Source organism: Cibotium barometz, chromosome 22 (assembly GCF_041138505.1).
Source record: "Cibotium barometz isolate CiBa-2024 chromosome 22, ASM4113850v1, whole genome shotgun sequence".
NCBI lineage: Eukaryota > Viridiplantae > Streptophyta > Polypodiopsida > Cyatheales > Cibotiaceae > Cibotium > Cibotium barometz.
This window is the reverse complement of record NC_141067.1, coordinates 40,131,527-40,154,237: the sequence shown is the minus strand read 5'-3', so window position 1 is coordinate 40,154,237 and position 22,711 is coordinate 40,131,527. Positions and strand designations below refer to the sequence as shown.

Genomic DNA, 22,711 nt, shown 5'->3' with positions numbered 1-22,711 from the left:
CGTTAAAACGAGTCTTTTCTATGAAAGCATTTATGGACATAGAAACATGAAAGGAAGATGGTGGGGGAGTCCAAGATGGCTGGTACCCATATCCGAAGTGTAAGGTTTGAGGAGGAAAACCAAAAAATCCACCAGGACTAGGCATAGGTGTAGGACCTAGCGAGGGTACTCCATAAGATGGAATATAAGTTTGTGCACTCAGCATAGGTGGAATCCCATGCTGAGGCACAAATCCTTGAAGAGAACATAATTAGGAAAAGCATCAGTGCCAAAGATGGGTTGGTAAACCACCTGATACCCCGAAATGTTGGGTGGCACCGCAGTGCCAGAGGGCATAGTGCTGAAAGATACCTGTGATGGGTAAAACCCATACACAAGACCCAAAGGAGGTGCAGTCAGTGATGACTTCACGCCAACACTAGCAAGAAAAGACATGAGTTGGGTGGGAGGGTTTTGTGCTTGAAGTTGAGCAATATTCCAAAACACATTAGGAGCAGGAATAAAAAGTAAACCAGAGGAGAAAACAGTGTTACCTCTTTGAACACCTGAAGTCTGAGAGTGAATTGTACTCCTAGACCCTCCTCTGTTTGGGTTCACAAAATGCCAAGGATCGAGGGTGGTTGACGGTACCATATGTTGAACCTATGCTGCAAAAGAATAAACCCAGGTAGAGTTAGGAACATAAGTACTAAAAGGCACATACGAACCTGGCGTGGTCACTGACAGGGTTGATGATGATGGATCTCCGAACGATCGAGGAGACACCTGTCCTTCCTGAGACATCACCGACTGCACCTCCTTTGGGTCTTGTGTATGGGTTTTACCCATCACAGGTATCTTTCAGCACTATGCCCTCTGGCACTGCGGTGCCACCCAACATTAGCAAGAAAAGACATGGGTTGGGTGGGAGGGTTTTGTGCTTGAAGTTGAGCAATATTCCAAAACACATTAGGAGCAGGAATAAAAAGTAAACCAGAGGAGAAAACAGTGTTACCTCTTTGAACACCTGAAGTCTGAGAGTGAATTGTACTCCTAGACCCTCCTCTGTTTGGGTTCACAAAATGCCAAGGATCGAGGGTAGTTGACGGTACCATATGTTGAACCTATGCTACAAAAGAATAAACCCAGGTAGAGTTAGGAACATAAGTACTAAAAGGCACATACGAACCTGGCGTGGTCACCGACAGGGTTGATGATGATGGATCTCCGAACGACCGAGGAGACACCTGTCCTTCCTGAGAAAAAGTCCCATACCAAAGTCCAGGCTATCGGCTAGAATGACAAGCAGGGCTCTCTAGATGAGGCTGAATACTTGGGTCCAATACTGGCACACTGGCTGAGGGCATGTATCCTCCTCTAGAAGTAATGCTTGATGAGCTCGGAGAAGAAAGACGAGATGCCAAGGGTGTAGAGGGTGAGTAGGAAAAATAGGTTGGTCGTCTCCCATGAAAGACCTCGAACGGGGCTCTCCAGTGAATAAGGAGTCCCATCCTCCATGTGATCTATATCTAAATAAGGAGAATCGACATCTGGTAAAAAAGGCTGATCCTCCAGAATCGTGGGTAGATGATCCATGCTGTGTGCTCTCAAGGTCTTCAATCCTTTTGCTATCGATAGCTCTGATACCATGTGAGGGCAAAAGAGACCAAAGGACCGAATATACGAGAGATCATAGCAAATCACACAGCATGCAATGGGTGTATAATAGATATGATAAAATCCAGTACAAGAGCTCTGTCTGAGACTCCAAAGGAGCAGAGAAGGCTGCTGTCTCGTGATAATGCAGATGGTGAAGGCCATGATCCGAGGCAGATGGTAGGCTGCTGTCCTGAAGAAATGAGCAGAGAGGGCTGCCGTCCCAATGTCAAGGTCAAAGGAGCAGAGAGGGCTGCTGTCCCATAAAACGCAGCTAACAGTGCTGAAGTGAACCTAATGAAAGCGCCGATATAAGTCTGAAGATAAAACGCTGATGTCAGCCCAGATGTAAGCACTAAAGACAGGCTGAAGTAAGGCTGATGTCAGCCCAGATATAAACGCTGAAGACACCCCTAGTTTAGGCGATGAAGCTGGCCCTAAAGTAGACGATGGAAACTGCTGAAGACAGCCCTGGTGTAGGTGGGCAGTCCAGCAGCAGAAAAACGCTCAAGGTACACCTGATGTAGGCGGTCAGTCCAGCAGTAGAAAACGCAGAGTTTGCACCTGACGTAATGTCACCAATTGGCCGACCATTTGGTCCATCTCCAGATTTGTGTCTTGTTCACTTGAGGCCAGGCCGGTGTCTCATGTGAAGAGGCCAGTATTTTTGCTTAACATGGACGGGAGCCAGACTGGTGCCACCTGTGTATGACCTGGACTGTGTTCTATCCATGGGATTGTCACGCCATGGAAGAGCCAATATTTGTGCCGTGTCTTGCCTATGGGACTGTCACTCCATAGAGAGGCTCGTGCCTAGAACTGTGTTTTACCTATGGGACTGTCACTCCATAGGAAGACCAAGATTTATGTTTTATGTCGTGCCATTTTTGTGCCCGACAAATATTTTGTACTTCTTCCATGAACGGGAGATATGTCCATGATACTATTTGCACATGCACTCATGTTTTGCATGTTTGAAACTGTTTTCGCATGACTTGTATTCTTGTGTTTGCCTGCTTGACGTGCCACTTACTGAGCGGGGACGCCTACCAGTGAGTCGTGAAGTTTGCTCTGTCTTCTGACGAGTTTTGTTGCGTGTGAACAGGTGGTAAGTGTATTGCACTTGTTGGTTTAATAGTTTTAATTCTAACCTTTCATTTTATAAGGTTATAAGTTCACATTTATTTAAAAGTGGGCACCCACATATGGACCAAGGTGGGGAGCCACACTTAACCCTTTATGTGTGTGGGGGTGGGTGCATGGCCACCTACCCACACCACACTTTGAAGCTAACCGCCCCCATGCAAGCTTGGGGAGCCGGCCAGATGTGGTCGTGTAACTCCCCTCCAACATCTACAAAAAAAAAGCGACCACCCTTCTGCTCACCCACAGGCGATTGTGCGCCTCCTCATCCTCCACGCCTCTTCCTCTTCAGGCTGCGCCACCTTCTCCTCTTTAGCTGGCGGCTGTGCTCCTACAGCCAAGCGATTTCAGCATCACAGCAGGCGGCTGCTCCTTCTGCCCTGCAAGCGGCTGCAGCCAGGCGTTACCTCTCCTCGACAGGCTGCTCCTTCTGCCCTGCAGGCGGCTGCAGCCAGGCGTTACCTCTCCAAAGGCGGCTGCTCCCTCTGCCCAGCAGGCGGCAGCGCCTTCCACAGTAGGCTACGCTTCCTCCTCCTCCACAGCAGGCGGCGGTGTCCTACTCAGCAGTCGGCTATGCTCCTCTACAAGAGTTGCACCTCCTTTCCATAGACGGCTACAAGCGGTTCTGCTCCTCCTAGGTGGCTACACCTTCTACACAGGCAGCTCCTCCTCCTCCTCCTCGACAGGCTGCTGCACCCTGGTGTCCCTCTCAAGTAACTGCGCACAAACACCTCGGGTATTTGTCTTCCATTTGCAAGCTACAAGTAAGTGAATTCAGATTTAAGTAAAGAACTTTGTTGTAAATCTGATAAAGAATTCTCTCTACCGCTAACACCCGTTCAGTGCCAGGTAGTCCAAGCTTTTGGAGAACCACGGTCCAAAGGTGCCGAGATCGGGAGAGCCAGGTGTTAGTACAGGAGCGCCTGTTTGTGCGTGGTCCTGGAACACCAGTGGAGCGCTCTCCGCAGATTCCAGTGAAGGCACAGGACCGTAGAGGCTGGACCACTCAAGTGATCGCTCTCCTTCGAACATCTACTTCGAGCCTCTTGTTTGGTACTGTATTCATCTCAGTTGTACATGGACATCATCTGGTTCATTGAACCCATGGAGCATTGTATTTATTAAATACTCCCAATAATATATCATATATTGAGGGGGGGGTCGGCCCGTTCCGGCCCCAGTGCTGGTGTCCATCTATCAACATTTCATATCATTTCAATTTTCAATTGTTATTAAGTTGTCCATTTCAAATTTTCTATGTGATTCCTACAGGAACAATGCATGAAGAGATCCTCCTTGGGAGGGGATGGATGGGACACTTGACGGGATCGGTTTCATTGGTATCAGAGCACGGTTGTTTCCCTCTTCTTAGTGGGGAAACGAACCCGTGTATTGGACACCCTGCTTCTAGCACACTTAACACAATGGACAGCCAAGGCAACCCTTTGGAAGTGCCTAATTCAAGGGGCCCATCAAGTGCCTCGCGTGGTTCTGATGCTCTACAAGGAAGGCACAAGCCCCTTGAGAGGGTAAATGATAGTGATTCAAAGGGACAACTGTCTCGAGGAAAGACAGTCATGCAAGAAGAAGAGCCTGATGCAATGAGGGCTGAAATGGAGCATATGAGAAAGCTTTTGCAGGCACAAGAGCAAGAGCTGAAATTTTTGCATGAAGATCCCCATGTGCAAAGTGCCATTGAAGCAAGGAAAGCCGATGCAATGGTAGATGTGACTTTTGAGTCCATGGCACGGGAAGTGGGCAAGAAGCCAAGGGAGTTGGCACTTTCCTACCTCCTCTGCAAAGGTGACATCAAAGAGGGGGAAGATGGAGAGCTGAAATTCAGAAATCCACCTCGCTTGAAGCATGGAGATCCCGCATCTCAAAGGTTGAGGTCATTTATGCAAAAGGAAGAGGTGACAGTCACCTCTCGTCATGCATCTTCTCCACAAGGCACAAAGCCTAACAGGTATATGTATGCTAGTGCTCATGGAGGGCATGATGGTCACATGCATTCAAGACATGTATCCCATGGTAGGGGTGACCGGTCTGCCTCTAGAAGAGCTTTGCCTTCTGAATTGTCTCATGGAGAGACATTGCCTTATGCAGGAAAGTCACATGCATCCGATTCTCAAGTTCGTGGAGCACATGCCACCGTGCTTCATGAAACTTCCATGATGGCCCATGAAGCCCATGCAGATAGGGCTGCCCCGTTGAATAAAGGGAAAAGAAAAAGAGAGGACCATGAGCCTCATGCCAGAAAGCTCAAGGAATTTAAAGCAGGTGACAAGTCTGTTAAGTTTGATGTTTTTCATGGAGAACATGATGCTTCCAAAGTGTTAGCATTTGTGGCACAATTTGACATTGCTTTTAGCGATGAGGACTTCACTGAGAAGTCTAAAGTACGCCATGCTAGCATGTTTTTGAAAGGGACCGCTGCTCATTGGTGGATCACTGAAAAGATCACTAAGGACCCCATTTGCACCTGGAAGGAGTTTAAGGACAGATTCTATGCTCAGTTTTTGCCACCAAATGCGAAGCAAACTCTCACCCAAAAGTGGGATAGACTTGAGCAAAGAGATAATGAAAGTGTGCAAGAGTATGTCAACAAGTTTTGGAAAGTGTTGCTTGAGGTAACTCCTTTTATGCAAATCACTGAGAATGAAAGAAAGAGGAAGTTTCGCTCCGGATTGCAACCAGCTTATTGTTCGGGCATTGAATTGCACCCGAAACATACTTTGCAACAGCTCACAGCCTCTCCTCTTGCTACAGAGCAATTGGTGCTCAAAATTAAGCAGGATCAAGGCGGTTCAAAGGGGAAAGACAAGGCTGTCCCAAATCTGCAAAAAGGTGGACAGCCACCTAAAAAGAACTTCCGGGAGACCCACAAGGGAGGTAAAGCTGAAAATACCTCATCTAAAGACCAGGGCCCAAAGAAGAACAAATTTGGCTTGACCCCGGAGCAAAGAGAGCAATATGCCGAGAAGGGAAAATGTTTTTTTTGTGGCAGCAAAGAACACATGTTTCGACAATGCCCTGACCGCAAACCTAAGCACGAGGATAAGCAGACCAAGGCTAATGTACATGCAGTTCCCGATGTGCAGGGAAACACAAATCATGATGCAAAAGAGCGGATGGTATGCAAGGCTTGGGGTCAAATCAAGGATCAGCCCGCCTTATTCATGTTTGATGACTATGCAACCGATAACTTCATCTCTATACAAACGGCAGCTGCTTTGGGTATTGAGGTTGAGAACATGGGACCTCAAATTGAAGCCGAAGCTGCCTTTGTTGGTAAAGAGGTGCAGGTTACCCCATTGATAGGGAAGTTGCGCATACATATCCAGGGCTACCTTGATAATGAACATTTCTTAGTTGCACCACTAAATGGATGTGATGTATTGTTGGGCAAGCCATGGCATCATAGGCTTGAGCCCCACAAGACCAACATGATTTCTTTTATGCATAAAGGCCGCATGCATTTCATTGATGCTGGCAAAGAAGGGGATTCCATCCCACTTGTATCTCACATCCAAATTAATAAAGCAATGAAAAAGAGTCTTTCTGCGTACTTGGTTTTTGTTCGTGATAGCATTGTACCAAGTCATCAAAATGTGGATGCTATGACTTATGATAGGCTGAATTTTCTTCATGCATTCAACGACTGTTTTGCTTATGCATTGCCAGGTGAATTACCTCCCCAAAGGCCCGAAGATCATCGCATAGATCTTGTGCCAGGTAGTTCTCCACCTAACAAACCCGCATACCGAGTGAGTGCTGCACAACAAGAAGAGATCATGAAGCAGGTAAATGAGCTTTTAGATAAAGGTTTGGTTCAGCCTAGTTCCTCACCTTATTGCTCTCCTGTGCTTCTTGTTCAAAAGAAAGACGGCTCATTCCGCATGTGTGTGGACTATAGAGCTTTAAATAAGCTTACCATCAAGAACAGATTCCCAATTCCGCGTATTGATGACATTTTGGATAATCTTGATAGTTCGGCTTGTTTCAGCCGACTTGATTTGAAGAGTGGTTATCACCAAATACGAGTGGTGCCCCAAGATGTCCATAAAACTGCATTCACGACAGCCTTTGGATTATATGAATTTTTGGTAATGCCTTTTGGTCTCACCAATGCTCCTGCCACGTTTAATCGTATGATGGATAGGATATTCCGACCCCATCGCAAATTTACAAGAGTATTCTTTGATGATATCTTGGTTTTCTCCAAGAATGAGCAGGAACACAGAACTCATTTGGTCACAGTGTTCGAAGAGTTGCGGAAGCATAAACTTTTCATTAATGCCAAGAAAAGTGAGTTCTTCCTTTCAGAGATACATTATCTGGGTCACATTGTATCCAAGGATGGAGTAACAATGGATCCTGCAAAGATAGAGACCATTCGAAATTGGCCAGAATTGCAAAACGTACATCAAGTACGTAGTTTTTTGGGATTATGTTCATATTATAGGCGTTTCATAAGGCATTTTGCTATGATAGCCACCCCTCTACATAATCTCACAAAGAAGAAAACCACTTTCAAATGGACTTCAAAAGAACAGGATGCTTTCTTGCAACTCAAGCATGCTATCATATGTGGACCCGTCTTCCTGACTTGCAAAGATCATTCGTAGTAGAATGTGATGCCTGTGGCGATTGTATAGGGGCTGTCCTAAATCAAGAAGGCCATGCAGTTGCATACGAGAGCCGTCGTTTGCATGATGCTGAGCTTCATATGGATATCTATGAGAAAGAGCTCTTGGCTGTAATTCATGCCTTAAAGATATGGAAACATTATCTTCTTGGGGCTGAATTTGTAGTCAAGACAGACCATCAAAACTTGAGATACTTTCTATCTCAAACAAAGCTTTCGGAGAAGCAGATGAGAATGGCAAACTTTCTTTCCATGTTTCATTTTCAGATTGTGCATACTCCGGGAAAGAAAAATGTGGTGGCACATGCATTATCTAGGAGGCCTTATGTGGCTGCAGTCTCAGTGGCCTCTCATGGGGACTTATCTGCTATGCGAGATTTGTATCATTTGGATGCTGATTTTTGCCATATATGGACTGATTCGATGGCTGGTCACTCACATGCCTCTTATGTTATCAACGAGGGTTACCTTATGAAGGATAATTGCCTGTGTGGTGAAGGATTTGCGTCCAAAGGTTATGGAGGAATGTCACGCTCCACCTTATGCTAGTCATAGAGGTATCATGCCCACTACACGCATGATTGAGAGATATTTCTTTTGGCCAAGCATGCGTAAAGACATTGAGGCTTATGTACGTGCATGTATTACTTGCCAAAAGGTGAAATTTGACAGGCAAAAACCTCCACATTTGCTTCAGCCATTGCCTATTTCCTCGCAACCTTGGGAAAGTATTACTATGGATTTTATTATGGACTTGCCTAGATCCCAGCATGGGAATGATGCTATTTGGACCATTGTGGACAGGTTTAGCAAGCAAGCTCATTTCTTGCCCGTCAAGAAAACCATTAAAGTTGATCGTATGGTAAAGCTTTTTCTTGCTAATATCTTCAAGCATCATGGTATGCCTAAATCCATTGTTGGGGATAGAGATCCCAGGACTACGAGCCTCTTTTGGAGGGCTTTATTTGATAACATGGGTACTAAACTTGAGTTTTCATCAGCTTATCATCCCCAAACGGATGGCCAGAGTGAAGCTACAAATTCAGCCGTGTTGGATTTGTTGAAGTGTTATGTGGCAGATCAAAAGACTGCATGAGAGAAGTATCTTCCACTTGTTGAGTTTGCCTACAACAATACGATCCATGCCTCCACGGGAAAGGCCCCGTTTGAGATTATTTATGGCAGAGCGGTTTTGCCACCCATCCTTCGTACAAAGGATGAGATTTTTGCACCTGATGAATATGTTCGTGACTTGGATGTAGCCGTTGCTCAGGTACGGACAGCCATTGCAAGGTCTCAAGATAAGCATAAAATGGTTACTGACAAGCATAGAAGGGACATGCAAGTCAAAGAAGGTGATTGGGTTTTGCTGAAATTTGAGAAGGCTAGGCTTCGGAAGAGGCCAGGACGAGAAGGATCATATCCTAAGCTTTCTCCTCGCTATTATGGACCCTTCAAGGTGATTCAAAAGATCAATGAAGTGTCATACAGGCTTGCTTTACCTAGTCATTGGAAGATTCACAACGCATTTCATGTGTGTCTTTTTCGGAAATATGTGGGCCCAGATCCTGAGACAAGCCTATCACAGAAGATCCGCCAGAGATTGATGAGCTTGAGGAGATCCTCCAGCCAGAACAGATTGTCTTTCACAAGGAGAGAAAGCTACCCGTAGGAAAGCTTTCCAGGAGATACCTTGTGAAGTTCAAAAATTATTTGCCTATTGATGCAAAGTGGGTAAATGAGGATTATTTTGTTGACTACCCACAGTTGTTGCAGGCATATCTTGAGGCTTTTCAGTTGAGGACAACTCTTTGGGGGGATGTCACCAATTGGCCGACCATTTGGTCCATCTCCAGATTTGTGTCTTGTTCACTTGAGGCCAAGCCGGTGTCTCATGTGAAGAGGCCAGTATTTTTGCTTAACATGGACGGGAGCCAGACTGGTGCCACCCATGTGTTAGCAGGATGGTGTCGTATGGACGGGAGCCAGACTGGTGCCACCCGTGTATGACCTAGACTGTGTTCTATCCATGGGATTGTCACGCCATGGAAGAGCCAGTATTTGTGCCGTGTCTTGCCTATGGGACTGTCACTCCATAGGGAGGCTCGTGCCTGGAACTGTGTTTTACCTATGGGACTGTCACTCCATAGGAAGACCAAGATTTATGTTTTATGTCGTGCCATTTTTGTGCCCGACAGATATTTTGTACTTGTTCCATGAACGGGAGATATGTCCATGATACTATTTGCACATGCACTCATGTTTTGCATGTTTGAAACTGTTCTTTGTGTTTGCCTGCTTGACGTGCCACTTACCGAGCGGGGACGCCTGCCAGTGAGTCGTGAAGTTTGCTCTGTCTTCTAACGAGTTTTGTTGCGTGTGAACAGGTGGTAAGTGCATTGCACTTGTTGGTTTAATAGTTTTAATTCTAACCTTTCATTTTATAAGGTTATAAGTTCACATTTATTTAAAAGTGGGCACCCACATATGGGCCAAGGTGGGGAGCCACACTTAACCCTTTATGTGTGTGGGGGCGGATGCATGGCCACCTACCCACACCATACTTTGAAGCTAACCGCCCCCATGCAAGCTTGGGGAGCCGGCCAGCTGTGGTCGTGTAACTCCCCTCCAACATCTACAACAAAAAAAGCGACCACCCTTCTGCTCACCCACAGGCGATTGTGTGCCTCCTCATCCTCCACGCCTCTTCCTCTTCAGGCTGCACCACCTTCTCTTCTTTAGCTGGCGGCTGTGCTCCTACAGCCAGGTGATTACAGCATCACGGCAGGCCGCTACTCCTTCTGCCCTCGACGGCTGCAGCCAGGCATTACCTCTCCTCGACAAGCTGATCCTTCCGCCCTGCAGGCGGCTGCAGCCAAGCGTTACCTCTCCAAAGGTGGATGCTCCCTCTGCCCAGCAAGCGACAGCGCCTTCCACAGCAGGCGGCTGTGTCCTGCTCAGCAGTCGGCTATGCTCCTCTACAGGTGGTTGCACCTCCTTTCCATAGACGGCTACAGGCGGTTCTGCTCCTCCTAGGTGGCTACACCTTCTACACAGGCAGCTCCTCCTCCTCCTCGACAGGCTGCTGCACCCTGGTGTCCCTCTCAAGTAACTGCGCACAAACACCTCGGGTATTTGTCTTCCATTTGCAAGCTACAAGTAAGTGAATTCAGATTTAAGTAAAGAACTTTGTTGTAAATCTGATAAAGAATTCTCTCTACCGCTAACACCCATTCAGTGCCAGGTAGTCCAAGCTTTTGGAGAACCACGGTCCAAAGGTTGTGCCGAGATCGGGAGAGCCAGGCGTTAGTACAGGAGCGCCTGTTTGTGCGTGGTCCTGGAACACCAGTGGGGCGCTCTCCCCGGATTCCAGTGAAGGCACAGGACCGTAGAGACTGGACCACTCAAGTGGTCGCTCTCCTTCGAACATCTACTTCGAGCCTCTTGTTTGGTACTGTATTCATCTCAGTTGTACATGGGCATCATCTGGTTCATTGAACCCATGGAGCATTGTATTTGTTAAATACTCCCAATAGTATATCATATATGGAGGGGGGGGTCGGCCCGTTCCGGCCCCAGTGCTGGTGTCCATCTATCAACATTTCATTTCATTTCAATTTTCAGTTGTTATTGAGTTGTCCATTTCAAATTGTGCTTTTAAGTTGTGCTATTACGCGTGTGGGTGTCAACGGAGTCTATTCCCACTTGACGGGATCGGTTTCACGTAGGCTGCATGCACCAGCAGCAGCAACACGTGATGTAAACGCTGATGGTAGCCCTGATGTAGGCAGCCAACAGAAGATGTTCTTGTAATAGTGTTAGAGCTGAAAAATGATGCGCTTCATATATATATATAGGCTGAGTGGGTGCTGGTCGGTGAGATGTGGCTGTCGGCCAACAAATAAAGTTAAAATAAAATGTCAAAATAGCCCTTTTGGGCTGGATAAAATACCCTTTTGGGTATATTTTCGAAAACACACAGACTCCCTCAGCTTAGGTCTCTTTCACACATCTGCTCATCCTGCATGATGGGCAAGCATCATCGAGATGCATTTCCAGAGGAGGCCACTCATCGGGCAACCCGACGACCGGAGCTTATACATGCAGATCTTGCAAGACCTATGGAGGTTGAGTCTCTTAGAGGGGCTCGATATTTTCTTCTTCTTGCGGATGATTTCACTCGCAAAGTCTGGGTACGTTTTTTGGCACGCAAGTTAGATGCTTTTGCCACTTTCAAGACTTGGATCATGATGGTGGAAAATCAGTCTAGGGCTAGAGTTTCATTCCTCCGGACTGATAATGGTGGCAAGTATGTACCATTTGATGACTTCCTTGCTTCGAAAGGCATTCACCAACAGACTACAGTTCCTTACACTCCTCAGCAAAATGAATTGTGGAACAGAAGAACCGGACCGTCAAAGAGATGGCTCGTGCTTTGTTGCATCATGCAGGTCTCCCTCTTGCTTTATGGGGTGAAGCTGTGGCTACCTCAGTTTATCTCATTAATCGCTCTCTCACAAAAGCAGTTGAGGGGATGACTCCTGAGGAGGCTTTTACAAGACACAAGCCTTATGTTTCTCATCTTCGTGTTTTCAGTTGTGTTGCTTATGTGCATGTCCCAGATAAGAAAAGGACCACACTCGCACCAAAGTCAAAGACGATGATCTTCACAGGCTATAGTTTGAGGTCCAAAGGGAACCGTTTTTGGGATTCGGAGGTTGATGACATCATCATTTCCCGTGATGCTTGGTTTGATGAGAGCTTGTTTGGCATTGATTCCTCTCCACCTGATGCATCTTTTGACTTTCTGGACGATCCATTCCCGGAAAATGCTAGTCATCTTATACCTCTTCCACGTCCAGCTCCTCCTCCTCCCCTTGCTGCAACCCCAGTGCCAACTGCTACTTTAAAGCCTCCCGTTCCTGTTGCACCAACTTCTGCAACTCCCAGTCCCTCTATGAGTCTTGCTTTGACTACAGGATTACCCTCACCAGTGCTTACTTCATCACCACTTCCAACAGCATTAGATGAGTCCTCTAGTGCAACTGGATCTTCTTCTTCACGCTTTGAGAGAAAGGCTGGCCTACCTCGATGGGTTCAACAACTCTTTAGAGATTCTGGTCTGACTGATGCACAGCTCCATTACCAGATCTCTACCACCACCCTTGGACCTCACCGTTCATCTCGGGCTTCCACATCTCATCACACAGTGAATTATGCTCTCATGAGTTCTCTCTAGGAGATCGATGAGCCTGAGAGTCCAGAGGAGGCTCTTTCACAGCCACAGTGGCAGCAAGCCATGGAAGCAAAGATGGCCTCTATTGAGAGGAATAACACTTGGTCTTTGGTGGCATTTACATCGTCGTGTTATTGGTGTGAAATGGATTTTCAAAGTCAAGTTTCATGCAGATGGGACTTTGGACAAGTAAAAGGCTCGCCTTGTTGCGCAAGGATATGCTCAAAAGGCAGGTGAAGACTTTGATGAGACATTTGCTCCTACAGCCAGGTATACCACCATCAGGATTGTTTTGGCTCTAGCTGCACACTTCAGATGGCCCGTGTTCCAGATGGATGTCAAATTGTGATATGCAGCGGAAGTCTTTGTATTGGAAGATCCTGTCACACAAATGCTCACACCGTCTTCTGTATCCTGAGTTTCGTGAGTTTAGCAATCCACTTTAATACTTCAAACTTTTAAAGAGATGAGAGAGAGAGAGATATGAGAACTGTACACCAGATTGGGTCCCGAATTACCCACTGAAGGGTCCCCTATCCCGATAACGAGATAGTATTTGCTTTCTTTCTTTAGAGAGAATGAGTGTGGACTGTAGATAAGCCAAACGCAAGATCTCGGAGGATCGGAGAGTGGCTGATCTGTACACTGCTGTAGAAACACCTCGATGACCTGATCTCGAGCCTATGCACTCTTCCCAAGGGCATGAGGAAGGGCTGCACACCTGAGGCTGAGAGAAGAAGAAGGTGGACTGTTCTACACTATGTTAGAATGCTGAAAACACTTATGAATGCTGTGTTACCTTCACCAGATGACTGCTGCATGTATGGATGATGCACAGAAGGCTGGATACTGATGCAAACTGCAGATTCAGGACTGGAAACTGCTGCAAACTGTTGATTCAGGGCTGGAAACTGTTGTGGACAGAAACGCAGACCTGCAGGGCTGTTGATGGACTGAAACGCAGAGGTTCTGAGGCTGCTGGACAGAAACGCAGAGGTACTCTGCTGCTGGACTGAAACGCATGAATGTACTGCTGCTGGACAGAAAACGCAGGCTGGCTGCAGGCTGATTGCTGGCGTTGAACTGAGGCTTGACAGAATGCTGAATCAAGGCTGATTTGATGCTGAATCAGGGCTGCTTTGATGCTGAAGACAGGCGCCTAGGGCTGACTGAAGCAAGGGTTCTCAAGGGGCTGGAGAAGCAAGCTTATGAGCTCCAAGGGCTGGATTAGTCTAGGGCTGAAGGCAATGATACTCCTAGGGCTGAGGAGGAGAGCTCTTAGCACAATGAAGACTGAATGAGAAAATAGGCCCTATGCAAGCTTATTTATACTAACTGGAGGTTGGTCATTTAATAAAGTTTATATTTATAAATGCCCAATAATGCAAATAATGCTAAATAAATACTATTAAATATGGGAAAAATACCAGATAAATCCTAGTAAATTCCCTAAGGCTTCTGGGATGTTCTAAATGATGCACAGGCATATGAATGCATATTATGCAGGATGCAGAGTGCTTTCTGATGCAAACCCTAAGGCTTCTACTGACTCTACATGCATGAATGATTCTCTCCAAGTGGGTTAAGGGACTTGACTGACTGACTGACCCGCTAAGGCTGAGGAATGACCTACGTAGCTCGTGCCTGACTTATCCTGGACTGAGGATGTACAATGGGGTCACGGCGTACGACAAATATCATCCTATTGGGTTCTAAAACTGTACAACTGCTGCACTTCTGATGATGAGCCATCTTGTCACCATGCACTGAGTGCAGAGTGCATGTGACATTCTCTCCTGATTAGCTTGGCGGCAGGTTCATGGCTTCCAAGTAGTCCGCCAATAACTGGGGGTACTCCTGGAAGAACTCCTCGTCGAGCCATACGGCTTCGTGGGTGCCTCGATCTCGGAATTTCGTATAGAACTAACGAATCCGTTGACCGGAACCATGCTTCCATCGATGAAGAAGGATCTGCTCAGGCTCAATAACTTCTGCCTCGTCTACCACGTCTGGCTGCTGTTCATCTGAAACATCAAACACTTCTGGACCAACATATGGTTTTAGCTAAGAAACATGGAAAACATCATGCATTGTCCAACTGGCAAGCAACTTTAACTTCATTGAGACATCACTTATCTTCTTAACTATTGGAAAAGGGCCAAAACTACGGAATGAAAGCTTGGGACAATGTTTGCCCACTTGTTTCAATCTTTGTTTCATGATGCACTGAGAGACCCAATCCCCTTCCTTGAAGTGGATATCTCGTCTAAACTTACATGCTTGTCTGTGAACTGAATGATGGCCAGGCTCAAAATTGAGAGCCAAACTGGATTGAGTACCAAACTCTGCGGAATCGACATACTGATCTTTTAAGTCTTTTCCAGAGATGTTGAGAATGGTAGACTCCTGACTGGCCGGGATGCTGGCCTTTCTACTAAGAATATCTGCTACTGGATTATGCTGACCATGGATGTACTTAATCATTCCTCCAACTTGTTGGAAGAGTTGACCTTGTCTAGTGTGCTGAGCACTCGACTGGGCACTTGGCATCGTCGGGAGCCACTTAAGTGCTTGGTGGTCTGTGGTGACTGTGAAAATGTGTCCATAAGGAACATGTTTCAAATGTTTGAGAACTGACTGCTGTTCTAGCTTACCCTTGAAAGTCTTGGAAAGACGAGGGAAACTTGCTAGGAGGTTCTACTAACTGAGGGATACTGGGTAGGAGATCATCCTTAAAAATGTCTGAATGAGAAAGGAGATCTACCAACTGAGGGACTGAAGATGATGAGACAGCGGTTATTGATGAGATAGAAGCTGTCTGAGCATAAATTAATGCTCCTTCTGCTCCCTTGCACATAGCTCGTCGGGCCTGGAGATGAGAAATCATAGGAACGCCAAGAATGCTCCTATCCCCCCGAATCATGACAGGCTCAAGAAAACCTTTAGAGATGATAAAGGTGTCCTGCCCCCAATTGGGAATAGGTTCATACTGACGAAACCACTGGATTCCTAAGATCATGTCACATCCCAAAAGAGGAGAGACAATGAAATCTCGCTGGAATGAGGCCTTATGAACTTGAAAAGAAAACTGTTGTGCCTTCTGAGAGATGTGGGTGCGGAGACCAGGTGTAAACCCGTCCACATCCAGATGATATGGGACTAATGTGCAGTTCAATTTATTAGCCAACGGGGGAGAGATGGCGTCTTCAGAACTACTCATATCGAAAAGGACTACAAACTGTCGGCCCTGGGCAGAGCCATAAGCTCGGATGAGGCTCTTCTGAGCAGCATCGCTCTCACCCTCCTGCTTAGCATCAAGTACCACGAATGGCACGGAATGCATAGAAGGTAAGATCTGAACCGCATTGGTGGTAGCAGGCAGGTCTGGAGGAGCGGGGGATACTGCGGCAACTGTGGCAGAAGGCTCTTTGGAGGCTTGCTCCGCTTGTCTTTTTAGACAATCCTTCTTACCATGCCCAATGGTATGACAAAAAAAACATCTGTTTTCTGACTGATACTGTCTTTGCTCCTCTGGAGGAAGATAGCCTCCAGTGATGCCTGCTTGAGCCTTTTCCTCATGGGTCTTCTTAGGCTTGGATTCCTTACCCCCTGAACTAGAGCTAGGACTGTTGTCTCTCTTAGTGTCTTTACCCTTCCCCTGTTGGGGTTTGGTACTGGACTGAGATGATTGCTTGGGCTTGCCCCCGTTAAGCTTCATTTCTTCATTCTGAGCGAGAGTCAGAGCCCGGTCATATGTACTTGGTTCAAAGTTACGAACTGTGAACCGAATGTTAGAGTCCAATCCACGAATGAATTGCTCCATCTTAACCTGCTCAGATAACCCTAACTGATGTGCTAAAGTAATAACCTTACCGGAAAACTGAAGCACTGGGGATCCGTTCTGTCTGAGTCTATAGAACTCGTCTTTCAGACTGGTCATGTACTGGGGTGGGAGAAATCTGGTCTTCAGGTCATGGAAAAAGATGTCCCAGTCAAAGGTTGTGACACCTGTGGCCTGGTCTGTATGAATACTAGACCAATGTTGCCACCAAGTGACTGCCTCACCCGTGAGATAGGGAGCCGCTAAGTGGACTTTGTCCTGTGGGTCTGTGATCCTAGCTAATGGAAAATGAGCATTAAACTGATGAATAAATTGATTAACTGATGAATGATCACACTTACCATCATACTTACTGAAGTTTGGTTGACTGCGAATGATGGTGGTTGATGCTGCTGCGGGCTGCTGGCTGGTGACACCTATGACTGGGGAGACTGAGGAGAGCTGCTGATACCTCAAGTGTATGGCCTCCTTTTCCCGTTGGTGTTCGAGTAACATACGTTCTCGATCAAGCTCATGTTGGTGTTCCCGAGCGGCGAGTTCAGCCTGACGCCGGTCTTCGTCGATCCTGCGTTGGGCTTCCTCATAGTCCCGTCTTTCTTCTTTTTCTCTTTTCCTTCGGGCCTCGTCCTCTCTCCTTTGTTGTTCCATCTGAAAGAAGAGGGAGATGTAGTCGGGTGCTGCTGGAGGTGTAGAAGAACGTGCTGCTGCTGCCTCCAAGAGTTGGAGACGCTCCATGAGCAGCTGGTTCTAAGCTCTAAGAAGAGCTATGGTGTCTGCTGTAGGCGGAAGAACAAGGTCTCCTTGGGGGGAGACGTCTTCCGGCTGATGAGTACTCTCTCCTGTAGACATGATGCTGAAGTCGGTGGTTGTGCTGGAACGCAATCTAACCATCCAAGGATGCCCCCACGCTAGGATACGGTGTGTGTGGACAATCTGAATCTGATACCAATGTGATATGCAGCGGAAGTCTTTGTATTGGAAGATCCTGTCACACAAATGCTCACACCGTCTTCTGTATCATGAGTTTCGTGAGTTTAGCAATCCACTTTAATACTTCAAACTTTTAAAGAGATGAGAGAGAGAGATATGAGAACTGTACACCAGATTGGGTCCCGAATTACCCACTGAAGGGCCCCCTATCCCGATAACGAGATAGTATTTGCTTTATTTCTTTAGAGAGAATGACTGTGGACTGTAGATAAGCCAAACGCAAGATCTCGGAGGATCGGAGAGTGGCTGATCTGTACACTGCTGTAGAAACACCTCGATGACCTGATCTCGAGCCTATGCACTCTTCCCAAGGGCATGAGGAAGGGCTGCACACCTGAGGCTGAGAGAAGAAGAAGGTGGACTGTTCTACACTATGTTAGAATGCTGAAAACACTTATGAATGCTGTGTTACCTTCACCAGATGACTGCTGCATGTATGGATGATGCACAGAAGGCTGGATACTGATGCAAACTGCAGATTCAGGACTGGAATCTGCTGCAAACTGTTGATTCAGGGCTGGAAACTGCTGTGGACAGAAACGCAGACCTGTAGGGCTGCTGATGGACTGAAACGCAGAGGTTCTAAGGCTGCTGGACAGAAACGCAGAGGTACTCTGCTGCTGGACTGAAACGCATGAATGTACTGCTGCTGGACAGAAAACGCAGGCTGGCTGCAGGCTGATTGCTGGCGCTGAACTGAGGCTTGACAGAATGCTGAATCAAGGCTGATTTGATGCTGAATCAGGGCTGCTTTGATGCTGAAGACAGGCGCCTAGGGCTGACTGAAGCAAGGGTTCTCAAGGGGCTAGAGAAGCAAGCTTATGAGCTCCAAGGGCTGGATTAGTCTAGGGCTGAAGGCAATGATACTCCTAGGGCTGAGGAGGAGAGCTCTTAGCACAATGAAGACTGAATGAGAAAATAGGCCCTATGCAAGCTTATTTATACTAACTGGAGGTTGGTCATTTAATAAAGTTTATATTTATAAATGCCCAATAATGCAAATAATGCTAAATAAATACTATTAAATATGGGAAAAATACCAGATAAATCCTAGTAAATTCCCTAAGGCTTCTGGGATGTTCTAAATGATGCACAGGCATATGAATGCATATTATGCAAGATGCAGAGTGCTTTCTGATGCAAACCCTAAGGCTTCTACTGACTCTACATGCATGAATGATTCTTTCCAAGTGGGTTAAGGGACTTGACTGACTGACTGACCCGCTAAGGCTGAGGAATGACCTACGTAGCTCGTGCCTGACTTATCCTGGACTGAGGATGTACAATGGGGTCACGGCGTACGACAAATATCATCCTATTGGGTTCTAAAACTGTACAACTGCTGCACTTCTGATGATGAGCCATCTTGTCACCATGCACTGAGTGCAGAGTGCATGTGACAAATCTTCTTTTCTGAATGGAGATTTAGAGGAGGAAGTTCATGTTGAGCAACCTCTTGGTTTTGTGACAAGACACCCATGTGTATCTTCTATAGAAGGCTCTTTATGGTCTCAAACAGGCACCCCGTGCCTGGTATCAAAAGATTGATGCCTTCTCATTATCTCTTGGCTTTGAGAGGGCATATCTTGACAGCAATCTCTATGTGTTTCTATCTAATGGAGATATTTGTGTCATTGTTTTGTATATTGATGACCTCATTCTTTCTGGCTCAGATACTGGGTTGGTCACACAAGGTCAGTCCAAGCTTTCAAGAGACATTTGAGATGACTGATCTTGGCCTTCTACATTATTTTCTTGGGCTGGAGGTTTGGCAGAAAGATGGCTGTATCTTCATTCCTCAACAGAAGTATGTAAAGAAGCTACTCTCACTTTATGAGCTTTGAGAGTTCTTCGTTATCTTCGAGGTACTTCAGATTATGGTATCACCTTCTCCAGTGGTGCTGATTTGGTTGGCTTCACAGATTCTGATTGGGCAGGCTGCATTGATACTCGGAGGTCTACATCTGGATATTGCTTCATGCTTGGTTCTGGATTGGTTTCTTGGAAGTCTCAAAAGCAAAGGACTGTTTTTGCTTCTTCCACCGAGGTTGAGTATAAATCCTACCTTCTCTCCTCCACTAAGGCACTTTGGATTCATCAGATTCTCGAGCATTTGTGTTGTGCTGACACTTCCCCGGTTACTATCTTCTCGGATTCTCAAAGTGCTATTGCTCTAGCTCAGAATCCTGTGATACAGACACAACCCAAGCATATTGAAGTGCATTATCATTTTGTACGCGACTGGATCGAGTTGGGACTTCTTCGGCTAGCCTACTGTTCTACCAAGGACAATGTGGCTGATCTCTTCACCAAACCACTTCCAAGAGCTACTATGGAGGTGTTACTTCAACGTGCTGGTATTGGACCACCCCTTTGGTGCTGAAGAGGAGGTGTTGGATTATTTTCTGTACTAATTCTTTCTATTTGCTTCTTCCCTTAGGACTAGGCTTCATTATGGCTGAGCCTGCCCTACATCTCTGGAGGTTTGACAGAAACTCAGTACGAAGGGCTGTGTGTGAATATATGCTCTTATGTGTGTGTGTGTGTGTGTGTGTGTGTGTGTGTGTGTGTGCGAGAGCATATCTTGATACAGAGTTCTACACCCACTATTGGGCACTGATGACATTAGTGGGGATGTCGTAGTATCTAGTCCATACTATGCATAATGGAGTTGATAGTTCTACAGTATTGTGGGTTGACTACCATGAGTATATAACATGCACGTTCCTAATGAAAGAATGTGCACAAGCAGAAGCAATGAACATGAGAGAGAGAGAAAGATTGCAAGCTTGATCTAAGCTTTATTAGCTTGAGGTTACAGAGTACAAGAGCCAACAAATAGGGCAGGAATGATATGTTGAATGAATAAAGGGAGCACCTCTTATATACTTGTACATGAAGCAGTCGGCTGTAGGAAAACAGGCCACCAGCTCCACGACAGCATAAAAGAAAGATGCAATATTTTAACACCCCCTCTGCATCTTGAAGTGTGCAAAAAAGTCGGAAGAAAACTGATGACGAAGGTGCGACCATGGACACCTCAGCATGGCCAATACTGAGTACACCTCGGAAAATGCACATGTCAGCTTGTTGTCTTCAGAGAACATAATGCCACTATAGAGAGCAAAAGAAAATCTGCTTGGCTCCAAACTCAAAGTAGAACTGTGAACACATCACATCCAATAACCTCGAACAAATGAACATGGAACACATCCTGTCCATAGTCTCTGCTAACCAATAGTTCTCGAACTCATCCGAACCATGAAGGAAACTTGGTTGATCCTAGAATTCATCCGGACCATCAAGTGAACTTGCCTGTCTTTATACTTGGAACTCCAACACACGGGTCCCATGCTACAGATTTAATATAAGAGAGCTTTTGAAAGCCCCCTCTCCTGCCCACAAACCGTTTTTGGAAGACAGCACGCGGGGGGCTGCCCTTAGGATCAGAGCAGGACACCAGTCATATTCTCTCCAGACTGTAAGGCCTTGGGAGAGCTGGGGTTGTCACTAGACGAGTCTGTGTCAGTGTCATGTGACTTGTCTTTGCCCTTCTTGGAAGACTTGCCCTTGTCCTTGGCTTTGCCTTTGTCCTTTGACTGGCAATCCTTTGACAGGTGGCCTTTCTTCCCACACTTGTAACACCGGCTCCGAACTTTCTTATGCACTGTCGAGAGTGCCTGATCAGGTCCAATAGGCGATGAAACTTTCAATTTCCCCTAAGAAACTAGGATGGATTCCTCTTCCAAGAGGAGAGTACACTGATCATCAAACTCGAGGAAACGTGTTGTGATCTAAACCCGCAAAGCTCGAGAAACCATGTCATAATCTGCAGGAAGCCTAATGAGGAGGAGAGCAGCTAACTGAGAAGAGGTCAAGGCAGTACCCATTGCCACTAATTACCTTAACCTTCATCACAAATGACTGCATGGAAGTCCCTGTTGTAAACTCCAGAGAAAAGAGCTGACCCAATAGGTTGACAGACCGCATTGTAGAGTCCCGTGCGTATAGGTTTATCAGCTTTCTCCAAACAGAAGCAGCACAATCCAATATTTGCACGGCGAGGGAGACCTCTGGTGAGATGGCTCGTACAAGTGCAGAGTGAGCTTTTGAGTCTTGATTCTCCCAAGCTGAAAGTTCGGTGACAAAGGCATCCTCCTGGTCCTGAGTCCACTTCCTAGAGCTGGTAGGGCGTTCCGGCTTTTGTTCGTGGCCCTGAACAATCTCCCACAAACCCTTGTGTGTGAACCAGACCTTCATCTGTAGCTTCCAGTGATCATAGTTTGTACCACTGAGCTTGTCCTCCTTGTTCGTGCAAGGGGGACCCATGTCTGCCTCAAAGAAGCTATGTCTCGAACAACCTCTGTAGCTAAGCAATCCACGTGCTCTCTCAAGCACCGTTCCACAGGATCCAACTAGGGACTAACAACCCCCTCTGAAGATGCAGGCTGGACAGCAGCAAAAGAAACGCAAAAACACACCACCGGGAGCCTCCTACCAGAAGAGGGAGGGGATCTTGGAGGGAGAGGAGCTGATATGCCACTTGTCTGATGCACTTACTGAATCTGCAGCTAGAACTCCTCCACTTGCCTCTGTAGAAGAAAACGCAGCCAGGGGGCTGGCCGACAGCAGTTGGAGAGCTTGTAGAGCAAAAACGCAACTAAGAAACAGAAACGCAGCCACTGTTTTGAAAGATCTACAGCCTGGAGAATCTAGGGAAGCAAAAAACGTAGAGGAACAGATTGTGCAGCAGCCAGAGCCTAGGCAAATGATACCATGAAAGAATGTGCACAAGCGGAAGCAATGAACATGAGAGAGAGAGAGAGAGAAAGATTGCAAGCAAGATCTGAGCTTTATTAGCTTGAGGTTACAAAGTACAAGAGCCAGCAAATAGGGCACGAATGATATGTTGAATGAATAAAGGGAGCACCTCTTATATACTTGTACATGAAGCAGTCGGCTGTAGGAAAACAGGCCGACAGCTCCACAACAGCATAAAAGAAAGATGCAATATTTTAACACCTCAAAGGTGAATTTGGGCATGTTCCTGGATTCGTCTAGGTATATATATATATATATATCATCTCCAAAGGGTCTACTGCATCATTTTCATGCTTGTACTGGCCATTTATGAGGCCCTGCATGTGTATATTTATTTAGGTATTTTTCCCTATTTTTTTATGCTTTCATAGCATTTTTATGCTATTGTGGAGCTGTC

The 22,711-nt window shown here is 46.4% G+C and overlaps 1 protein-coding gene across 7 annotated transcripts in view; it reads right to left on the bottom strand.

Moving 5' to 3' along the window:
• Nucleotides 1-22,711, bottom strand: part of LOC147626604 (calcineurin B-like protein 1) — a 130,954-nt gene that overhangs the window by 103,693 nt on the left and 4,550 nt on the right. The window contains exon 1 of one of the 7 annotated variants that reach the window (XM_086816671.1): nucleotides 534-551. The exons of the other annotated variants lie outside the window; for them this stretch is intronic. The gene's annotated coding sequence lies outside the window, so the exon portion shown is untranslated. Of the gene's footprint in view, nucleotides 1-533; nucleotides 552-22,711 lie in introns of those variants that run through there. 7 annotated transcript variants of the gene reach the window in all.